At 37.7% G+C, this 11,723-nt stretch overlaps 1 long non-coding RNA gene across 3 annotated transcripts in view; it reads right to left on the bottom strand.

Annotated features, from left to right (window-relative positions):
- LOC149744433 (uncharacterized) overlaps positions 1 to 10,751 on the bottom strand; it is a 120,422-nt gene extending 109,671 nt beyond the window's left edge. For all 3 annotated transcript variants that reach the window (XR_016391154.1, XR_016391152.1, XR_016391153.1), the window contains exon 1: positions 9,640 to 10,751. This is a non-coding gene — a long non-coding RNA (uncharacterized LOC149744433). The remainder of the gene's footprint in view (positions 1 to 9,639) is intronic.
- Between the last annotated feature and the right edge of the window lie 972 nt (positions 10,752 to 11,723).

Raw genomic sequence — 11,723 nt, 5'->3', positions numbered from 1 at the left:
AAAAGTACAAATGGCATTTACAATAGAGTATTTCCTGAACAGAAACTGGAGAGTGGGGCAAGCTACATGGCAAGTTGGGAATCAAAGATACCAAAGGATTACTGAGGAGTAGCAGAGTGTCATTGACAAACTGCCTTCCCCACATTTTGAACGTGTTATAAAACTGAGATTAAAGTGCTGTTGACTTGCACTTGCAAAAGAGAGGCTGCTAAGAATTAAAGAGAAAGTCCTGCAGAATTATATGACACACTCTTTAAACCAGAAATGGTAAATATTTTTTGCAAAACCATTATTATACAAACCTAAAAACACTAAAAATTTAGGTTAAATACTGTTTCTAAAATAACATTTCCCTTTTAAGTATACCTGTAAAGATCCTCCTGTTTACATTCTTTTACATTAAGGAACTGTCAAAAATCCTTGCTTATGTGTCCACTATGACTCATTATAAGAAAAACCATTTGAAATGTGATTTTATATAGTAAAGCAATCTATTCCCATGGAGGAAGCTCTGTCTTTCAACATCTTTTGGCCACCCAAGAACATTTCAGCATCTCTGGCTCTGAGAAAAGATTAGTAATATGTAAAGTATTTATCAAAGTAAATCTCGATTTTCTTTAAGTAATTTTCCCTTTCATGGATGTAAACTGACTCTGAAGATCGAAAAAAAAAAGATCCTAACTTCTTATTTCAAAATGTATTGTCAACTCATTAAATTTCTAACTATCAAGTTAAGATCAAGAAAGTGAATGTTAGTAGGTTAGTTAACTATCAACAATGTTGACTGGGCTCCAGTTTACAGACCCTGGTTTTCAAACAGGTAGTATCACATAAGAATGTTAACTGTGAAGGTGAAAACAAATCCCTATTCTCGGCTTTCTGCTTTTATTCTTCTTTTATTTTTTTATTCTTTGTTGGCTTTCCTTTATTCTTATTCTTTCTTTACCCCAGGTTGACCCCTGTCTGTCTCTTGGTCTGATTTCTCGATTTAGTGTCTCCCATCTCCTCTTTCTACTCTCCTTTTCAAGTTGCTTGGGTTTTTGTCTAAGACTCTCCTCTTTGAAGCCATCCTCTGCCTCTCAACTCCGCCTTTGTCACCGGTACTCCCCCACTCACTTCCCATTCTATCACTGCGTTCTCTTCTTACCTCCTCACCTTGGCACTCTAGGCCTACCAACGGGGATCTGTTGGAGAAACGTATATCACCTGAAGACAGTGTCTCACCTTAACCTCGTCTTGACCATCAAAAAATAATAATAATTCAAGTGTGAGTAGGGGCAACTAACCTTGGATTTTTAGTAACTTCATGGAACAACCTTCTGAAAACGCAAACCTAATCAGTCTCTTGTCTGTTATAAAACCAAATGCTTTTATAATGTGTCAAGAGATTTATCACTAATGCATAAACCTTCATAGGAGTGGGACTCCACTTACCACATTAGACTATTTAAATTGAGATTTTAAAAATCCCTGGGGGCTACGTTTAAAGAGAAGGGAAAACAAAAACATCTAAATAATACAGTATAATTAAAAGATGAAAAGTTGAAATAATTACAGACCCGAAGCAGAACTGAGTTGAAATGAATTACCTTGGACTCTAGCTAGATGGCGCTAGAGCACGTGCGTGGCTAATTGGTACAGTACCGTTACTGAATGGAAAGTACTAGTCAAACAGATGTTTCACATTTTTTAGGATATGGGACTCTGTTAGAAATTAAAGCAAATACCATAATTAGAACTTTTAAGAATCTAACTCTTCTGAGAGTGATATTTTGCATCTTTGAAAGGAAGGAGACATCCATTAATATGTATTATATACGTTCTTTGACCCTGAAGTAGGACCTTCAATATTCACATTCAGGATTTTCATCATTTTGAAATTTTTTTTAAGCCTTGCTCATTAATTAATAGTAGCAACATGTTCCATGTATTTGTGAAATTCTTCAGTAGAGAAAACAACTTTAAAAATCCCAAGGATCTTTGGGATTTATAGCCTTCTGCCAGAAGCTTCTCTTTGATCACAACTGGGAGGCACCCCAGCTGATTTCTCCAGAAAGATTTCCCTCCTTCCAAATTACACAATTTCAAATGTGGCAAATGCAAGTACATAGTTTACCTCCTTTCCATTGCACCCATTTAGCCCAGTACTAACTATGCTTCGGCTGACTTTTTGTAACATGTCATTATTCAGTTTTAATTATTGATTTAATTTAATCAGGTACTTTGAAGTTTAAAGATAGGCCACTTTCATCAGCAAGCCCACTGAAAAGGAGATTACCTTATGCGACTCTCACCTCAGCTCATCTACATGAATTTAAAAATGAGTCACAGGCAAACTACTAAACAAAAGAAATGAACAGATTTTAGTTGTTTGTTTGTTGTATTTAGAATTAGTATTTGACATTTTTATTTTTAATATTCTTATTTTTTCAGGAAAAAAATTTATTTTACTTTAGTATTTTTATTTTTTCAGAAAAAGGTTTTTAAGTTCTCACTTACAGAATGTGACATAGATAATTATCACTGTCTCCAATTTCTACTTGCAGAAACCAGGGAAGGATCATAGAATTATGTTTTGTATTCAGTTTTTGAACATCTCTAGCCTATAAGTAATCTGTATAGTAACTATTATATGAATAAATACACATATCAGTGCTCACAGAGTACATGACTACTTCAGATTTACCTAAGAAGAACAGTAAAATTAAAATGTGTATCATTTGTATTACAGACTTTCCAACTTTGTTTTTTAGAATCCAGCGGAATCCCCAGAAGTGCTGTTTAATCTAAAATGTCATCTTTAAGTTGCTGTTTTATCTTAGTCTTGTTGACTTGTTTTAAAAGCTTCATGGGACTTCCCTGGTGGTGCAGTGGTTAAGAATCAGCCTGCCAATGCAAGGGACATGGGTTCGAGCCCTGGTCTGGGAACACCCCACATGCCACGGAGCAACTAAGCCCATGTGCCACAACTACTGAGCCTGCACTCTATAGCCTGCGAGCCACAACTAATGAGCCCACATGCTGCAACTACTGAAGCCCGCGTGCACCTACAGGCCGTGCTCTACAACAAGAGAAGCCACCGCAATAGGAAGCCTGCACACCGCAATGAAGAATAGCCCCTGCTCGCCACAACTAGAGAAAGCCTGCGCACAGCAACAAAGACCCAACGCAGCCAAAAATAAATAAATAAATTTATATTTTAAAAAGAAGCTTCAAATAGATACCCCATGGCGAAAGGGAAAAGAGACTAAAACAGAATTTTCTTCTGAACTTTTCTTATGGGCATTCCCTACAAACAGATATTGAGACTATGTACACCCCAAGCACCTAAGATTCCTGTGCTTTATGGAAGTACTGATGATCCAGCTGTATCCCACTCTGGTCCTGAGCATCCCCTCTGCTTCATCCTTTTCCTCACTCATTCATTTAGCATTTAATGAACACGCACTCTGAGCTAGGCACTGTGCTAGCAAGGAGAATTCAAAATGAACCATGAGCAGTCCCTCAAGATGTCTAGAAACACAGTTTAAAGTGGTTACGCACTTTAGGTTAGATACCCAAACAGATAAATAGAGCACAACGAGACGAGTGCCAGGCTGGAGATATACAAAGTGTCTGAATAAGGACAAAAAGAGTTCAGGATCAGTTTCTTGGAGGAGGCAAAGCCTGACACAAGCCTTAACCAAAGTGTCAACCAGGTAAAAAATATGGCCCTAATGAAACCTCATTTACCCATAAGAGTCCAGAGAAGAGAATGGCAAATACCATAGGAAAAGAGAAGTATGACAAGAAAATAGCTCTATAATAAATTCCTCTCATTGCTTACACTAAACCACTTTAACATTCTAGAAGAGCAATCCCAGGCCTTGAACACAATCTGCCTAACAGACGGATAATATCCTCTATTAGTTTTATAACTTAGGCAAGTAAATCTGTGAGACTTCTATTCCTTCTCTGGAGAATAAGGAAATCATTACCTAGAAGATTGTTGTAAGGATCAAATGAGTTATTGCATGTAAAACTATCTGGCACACTGTAAACATCTTTTGTCTACAGGCATCACTACCTAAATAATGCTGGATGTGGAGTTCAGAGAAGGAAAACGTATTGGATCTGAAGGCAGAAAATGGTTTGTGTTCAACTCTACCAACTACTAAACTCTGTAACCCTGAGTCAGTTAAGTAACTTTTCTGAGCTACATTTAAACTATTAATAAAATCAGGATAGTAAGACCTCCTATGCCTACCTAGACAGGTTGTTATGAATATCAAATGGGATAGTATGTATTTCAGTGCTTAAATAAATAAAAGGGGCTTTACATATGACACAGATTTTTAAAAGACTGATCTTAATATTTTTATTAGGTTAAACATCAACAATGAATGTGGAGTGTATGTGTGTGTGTGTGTGTGTGTGTGTGTGTGAGAGAGAGAGAAATGCTGCTAGAAAAGTGAATACGTGTGATCCCTTTTGCTCTAGAATCAAGGTCAAGACAAATGTAGTTTTTAAATGGAATGATTTTAAAAGTATAATACATTATTGAGAAAAAGCTATTTGCATACTCTCTAATAAAGCACTTAATAAAGTCATATCTTTAAAATAAAATGGCTCTTAAAATCAGTAAAGGAAAGGATAAATAGCACTATAAAAATGACCAAAATATGACCCAGAATTTGACTAAAACAGAATACCCAAATGGCTAATTAAACTGTGAAAATTTGTTCCAATTTGTTAGAAATCAAAATGCAAATTAATATAAGAAAATTTTGGACTTGAGGATACAGGGTGGGGCTGGGACGAAGTGAGAGAGTGGCATGGACATATATACACTACTAAATGTAAAACAGATAGCTAGTGGGAAGCAGCCGCATAGCACAGGGAGATCAGCTCAGTGCTTTGTGACCACCTAGAGGGGTGGGATAGGAAGGGTGGGAGGGAGACAAAAGAGGGAGGAGATATGGGGACATAGGTATATGTATAGCTGATTCACTTTGTTATACAGCAGAAACTAACACACCATTGTAAAGCAATTATACTCCAATAAAGATGTTAAATAATAATAAAAAGGAGTGGTAAAAAATATATATAAATAAATAAATAAGAAAATTTCTCTCTCAAATTGTTAAGTAAGAAAAATAATTATAATCCCAGTGTTGGCCAACATATAACACGGAGATGACTCTTTTATACGTATCTGGTGAGAATAAGCATGAGCCTTTAAAATATTTTTTATCCAAGTAATTCACTTTCAGATTAATACGCTAAATAAGTTATCATGGACAAGCAAGATATCTGTGTAGAATTTTTTTCACAGAATTACTTACCATCATAAAAACTGATAATAATGGAGTAGTTTATTAATTACAATGAATGTATACAATCACATATTACCATTAAAAATCTGGTTTCGAAGCATTAGTATCATGGAAAAGTATGGGGAAATTCAGGAAGCAAAATTTTGCTTACATTATCCCAAATTTAATATATATATATTTATTTCTTGGAAAAAAGACTTGAAGAGGAAACAGTGAATTATGACCAATTGTATCAGTTATCTATTGCTGTGTAACAAATTACTCCCAACTTTAGCAGCTTAAAACAACATGCATTTATTATTTCACCATTTCTACAAGTCAGGAATCCAGGCACAGCTTAGCTGGGACCTCTGCTTCAGTGTCTCAAAAAGTTTTAATCATGTTACCAATCAGCCCTGAAGGCTGGATTAGGGAAGAATCCACTTTCAAGCTCACTTATATGGTTGTTGTCAGCACTCACTTCCCCAAGAAGTGTTGGACTGAGGGTTCCTTGCTGGCTATTGACAGAAGCCACCCTCAGTTCCTTGCTATGTTGGCCTCTCCAATATGGCAGCTTACTTCATCAAAACCAACAATGGAGAGTGTCTGCTAGCAAGTCAGAGATCACAATCTTTTGTTACTTAATCACAAAATTGACATCTCCTCAATGTTACTGTATTCTACTAGTTAGAAGCAAGTTACTCAAGGGGAAGAAATTCACAAAATTAGGACTGTCTAGAGCTGGGGATCATCGAAGGTTATGTCAGAAGCTGTCTACACATCAGTGGATACCTCATTTCCTTTCTTATATGTCTCCATTTTTATAGATCTTATTATAAACATATATTTAATATATAAGAAAAATTGTTTGAAAGTAAATATAATAAAGTGGCTAACCTCTTAAGAGAGCAATTAGGAAAAATATAAGAAAAGTAATAAAACTGTGTCCTATGATGTGATAATTAAAAATATACTTATTTATACAGCTAGTCTTCAAGGCAGTTTAAAAATATTAAAGAAGAAAGGAAGGAAGGAAAGGAGAGAGGGAACAGGGGAGAAAATAAGTGATCTAATTGCCAAACACTTGGTGAACAACTGGTTTAAAAGAATAAAAATTGTGTCATTACAGTAAAATACCTCTTTACATGAGAAATATTTAGCTATATAGAGAGATGTGGAAAAGGCACAAAATTTAAATACCAAGTAAAAAACAAAATACAACATATACCATCATGTAAACTAACAGCTATGTCTGTATCATTATAACTAAGCTTCACTTACACTCAGTGATGTGGTAAAGGGGAATTTTGTGATTTTGTTAATAGTTTTGCTTGTATTCCCTATTGAAAAATTGGTGAAGAAAATCCCGTTTAAAAAAAAAACAGTCTAGTTATACTTGACCAAAGCAGGAAGATGCAAATTATTTTCTCACCTCAGATTTCCCCCAAATAATTAAAAACCAATATGACCACTGTATAGAAATTTTCTTTTTCCCACAACTGTTATAAGATGAATGAAATTATACAAGTCTAAGATGCTTTCCACTTAGACTGAAACATGTCCTTATGCTGTACAAAATCTCTTATGGGGAGAAAATAGAGCTGTCTGTGAAAAGAAAAGACCTGTGTTCTAGGCCAGACAGTTTATCTGATTAAGGAAAGAGAAGAAGGTTTACAGTCAAAGATTAATTCTCCAGCACCACACAGTAAGCTCTCCGAACAAGATCTGTGTCACTCCAAACTTCATTCCTAACAGTTGAGCAGAGTTTTTCAATTCCTGGTGTTATTATTGATTCTTGGTTGCAGTTGTTCAGTCCAATCTTTTGCAAAATGCTACCAACAAAGAACAAGTCAAAACATCTACTGCCAGCACCAGACAGAATCAACAATAACAATATGAGCTGCTCTCATAACTAGAAGCTGATTTTAGTAAATGAAATAAAACTATAGATCTAAAAATAAATGTATGCACCAACCTTAGTAACTTTTCTCTTCAAAAATATATGAAAAACTGAATTCATACAAACAAAAATTTAATGCTAATGAAATAAGCTGATAGGAAGTATAATTTGCTAAAGAAAACAATAACTCCAAGAGGTGATACAGAATTAAAAATAGTCTTATACTGGATACAAAGTTGGTCATCTCCATAGTGGATGAACAGGTATCAGAGAATCGTTCTAAAATAAAGCTTCAGTTTTCTCTCTTGGGGGTAAAGAGCCAATATAATAGAAGTCAGAAATAGAATGCTGCTGTGTGTTTCTTACCTATGAACATTATCTCTTGCCTACAAACATTAAAGATATTTAAGAAGTTAGAGTTCAAAGACCATAAAGAAAACAACTCCTATATTAGGACAATGCCAAAGAGTTATTTTATCTTTATCTCAGGAATAATATGCAAAGACTTTTTCTAATGTATAATGTTTCTCCTAACTTGCCTTTGTTCTGCTAGGTTTGTTTTGGGGTGGGAATTTTCTCTCTCTCTCTCCCCCACTTGGTTCAGCCGTGTCCCTATTTCTCAAATAATCTGGCATTTGGACTCCGAATTCAAATGTACCTAGATTTGATTTCTGTTTCTTATACTTACTACCTGTAGAACCATAGATCAAATACTTAACTTAAGGTTAAAACATAAGCAATGATAGTGCCTTTTGCATAAGAGTATTGTGGCAGAAGGCAGGTAAATCATTTATCATAATGTCTGACATATATTAAGGCACTAAATATTATCATATAATGTTAACTTTTATTGATTTTATTACTTACCTTGATGCAATAAATAAGTTCCCATAGGCATGATTTTAGAGATAGTTTACCCTTATATCAGATTGTCTGCAGTTTCCAATATCTTTGCTTTAAATAAGTCTAGTCAAATCACTTAAATAGGTTTATTACTAAGAATTGTTCAATAAAATGTTAACCAGGAAGAAAAAAACCTCTAGTAGATACAAAAAAAAGAAAGAGAAAGAAATGAAACCATACCACTAAAAAAGATAAATCACAAAGGAAGAGAGGAAGAAAGGAACAAAATGGCAATAGTTAGTCCTTACCAACAATCACTTTAAATGTAAATAGATTAAATTCTCCACTCAAAGAACACAGAGTGGCTGAACAGATAAGAAACCAAGATCCAACAATATGCTGCCTACAAGAGACTCTCTTTAGTTTTAGGAACATGCACAGACTGAAGGGATAGAAAAACATATTCATGCAAGTGGCAACTGAAAGAGAGCAGGAGTGCCCATACTTTTATCCGACAAAATAGACTTTCAGTCAAAACAGGTCACAAGAGACAAAGGAGGTCACTATACAGTGATAAAGGAGTCAATTCATTGAGAGGCTGTAACAATTCTAAATATACATTCACGCAAAATTGGAGCATCTAAATATTTAAAGCCAATATTAACAGAACTGAAGAGAGAAATAGACAATACAATAATAGTAGGAGAATTCAATAACACACTTTCAACCACGGATAGCTCATCCAGACAGGAAATCAATAAGGAAAAATGGATTGGAATAATGCTATACACCAAATAGACCTAACAGACATAATCAGGACATTCCATTCAACAGCACCAGGGTACACATTCTTCTCAAAAACATGAAACATTCTCCAGGATAGATCATATGTTGAGGCACAAAGCAAATGTTAACAAATTTTTAAAGACTGATAACATGAATATATATTCTGACCACGTTATAAAACTAAAAATCAGTTGTAAGAAGACTACTGGAAACTGCACAAATATGTGGAAATTAGACAACATTCTCCTGAGCAAACAGTAGGTCAAAGAAGAATCAAAAAGAAAGTCCAAAATATTCTGATACAAACAAAAATGGAAACACAACATACCAAAACTTATGAGATGCAGCAAACACAGTCTTAAAAGATAAGTTTATAGAGATGAATGTGTACATTAAAAGAAAGATCTCGGAGAGGGAGCTTCAAGATGGCGGAAGAGTAAGACGCAGAGATCACCTTCCTCCTCACAGATACATCAGAAATACATTTACATGTGGAACAACTCCTACAGAACACCTACTGAACGCTGGCAGAAGACCTCAGACCTCCCAAAAGGCATGAAACTCTCCACATACCTGGGTAGGACAAAAGAAAAAAGAATAAACAGAGACAAAAGAATAGGGAGAGGACCCGCACCAGTGGGAGGAAGCTGTGAAGGAGGAAAAGTTTCCACACACTAGGAAGCCCCTTCGCAGGTGGAGACTGCTGGTGGCGGAGGGGGGAAGCTTCGGAGCCGCGGAGGAGAGCACAGCAACAGGGGTACAGAGGGCAAAGCAGAAAGATTCCCGCACAGATTATCGGTGCCGACTGGCACTCACCAGCCCGAGAGGCTTGTCTGCTCACCCGCCGGGGTGGGCGGGGCTGGGAGCTGAGGCTCGGGCTTCGGTCGGAGCGCAGGGAGAGGACTGGGGTTGGCGGCGTGAACACAGCCTGAAGGGGGTTAGTGCGCCACGGCTAGCCGGGAGCGAGTCCGGGAAAAGGTCTGGAGCTGCCAAAGAGGCAAGAGACTTTTTCTTCCCTCTTTGTTTCCTGGTGCGTGAGAAGAGGGGATTCAGAGCACTGCTTAAAGGAGCTCCAGAGACGGGCGCAAGCCACGGCTATCAGCGCGGACCCCAGAGACGGGCATGAGACGCTAAGGCTTCTGCTGCCGCCACCAAGAAGCCTGTGTCCGAGCACAGGTCACTCTCCACATCTCCCCGCCCGGGAGCCTGTGTAGCCCGCTACTACCAGGTTCCGGGATCCAGGGACAACTTCCGTGGGAGACGAACGGCACGCCTCGGCTGGTGCAACGTCACGCTGGCTTCTGCCGCCGCACGCTGTGCCCCTCCCTCCCCCCGGGCTGAGTGAGCCAGAGCCCCTGAAATAGCTGCTCCTTTAACCCTGTCCTGTCTGAGCAAAGAACAGACGCCCTCAGGCGACCAACATGCAGAGGCGGGGCCAAATCCAAAACTGAGCCCCGGGAGCTCTGCGAACAAAGAAGAGAAAGGGAAATCCCTCCCAGCAGCCTCAGGAGCAGCGGATTAAATCACCACAATCAACCTAATGTACCCAGCTTCACTCAACGACCAGCAAGCTACAGCGCTGGACACCCTATACCAAACAACTAGCAAGACAGGAACACAACCCCACCCATTAGCAGAGAGGCTGCCTAAAATCATAATAAGGCCAAAGACACCCCATAACACACCACCAGACATGGACCTGCACACCAGGAAGGCAAGATCTAGCCTCACCCACCAGAACACAGGCACTAGTCCCCTCCACCAGGAAGCCTACACAACCCACTGAAACAACCTTAGCCACTGGGGACAGACACCAAAAACAACGAGAAATGCGAACCTGCAGCCTGTGAAAAGGAGACCCCAAACACAGTAAGTTAAGCAAAATGAGAGGACAGAAAAATACACAGCAGATGAAGGAGCAAGGTAAAAACCCACCAGATCTAATAAATGAAGAGGAAGTAGGCAGTCTACCTGAAAAAGAATTCAGAGTAATAATAGTAAAGATGATCCAAAATCTTGGAAATAGAATGGACAAAATACAAAAAACGTTTAACAAGGACCTAGAAGAACTAAAGAGCAAACAAACAGTGATGAACAACACAATAAATGAAATTAAAAATTCTCTAGAAGGGATCAATAGCAGAATAACTGAGGCAGAAGAACGGATAAGTGACCTGGAAGATAAAATAGGGGAAATAACTACTGCAGAGCAGAATAAAGAAAAAAGAATGAAAAGAATTGAGGACAGTCTCAGAGACCTCTGGGACAACATTAAATGCACCAACATTCGAATTATAGGGGTCCCAGAAGAAGAAGAGAAAAAGAAAGGGACTGAGAAAATATTTAAAGAGATTATAGTTGAAAACTTCCCTAATATGGGAAAGGAAATAGTTATTCAAGTCCAGGAAGCACAGAGAGTCCCATACAGCATAAATCCAAGTAGAAACACGCCAAGACACATATTAATCAAACTATCAAAAATTAAATACAAAGAAAACATATTAAAAGCAGCAAGGAAATAATAACACACAAGGGAATCCCCATAAGGTTAACAGCTGATCTTTCAGCAGAAACTCAGCAAGCCAGAATGGAGTGGCAGGACATATTTAAAGTGATGAAGGAGAAAAACCTACAACCAAGATTACTATACCCAGCAAGGATCTCATTCAGATTTGATGGAGAAATTAAAACCTTTACAGACAAGCAAAAGCTGAGAGAGTTCAGCACCACCAAACCAGCTTTACAACAAATGCTAAAGGAACTTCTCTAGGCAAGAAACACAAGACAAGGAAAAGACCTACAATAACAATCCAAAACAATTAAGAAAATGGGAATAGGAACATACATATCGATAATTACCTTAAATGTAAATGGATTAAATGCTCCCACCAAAAGACCCA

The sequence above is a fragment of the Delphinapterus leucas genome, chromosome 21 (assembly GCF_059928025.1).
Source record: "Delphinapterus leucas isolate spDelLeu-1000000601 "Yukka" chromosome 21, BTC_Dleu_Yukka2, whole genome shotgun sequence".
NCBI classification, from domain to species: domain Eukaryota; kingdom Metazoa; phylum Chordata; class Mammalia; order Artiodactyla; family Monodontidae; genus Delphinapterus; species Delphinapterus leucas.
The sequence above is the reverse complement of the archived record's forward strand: the minus strand, read 5'-3'. Positions and strand labels throughout refer to the sequence as shown.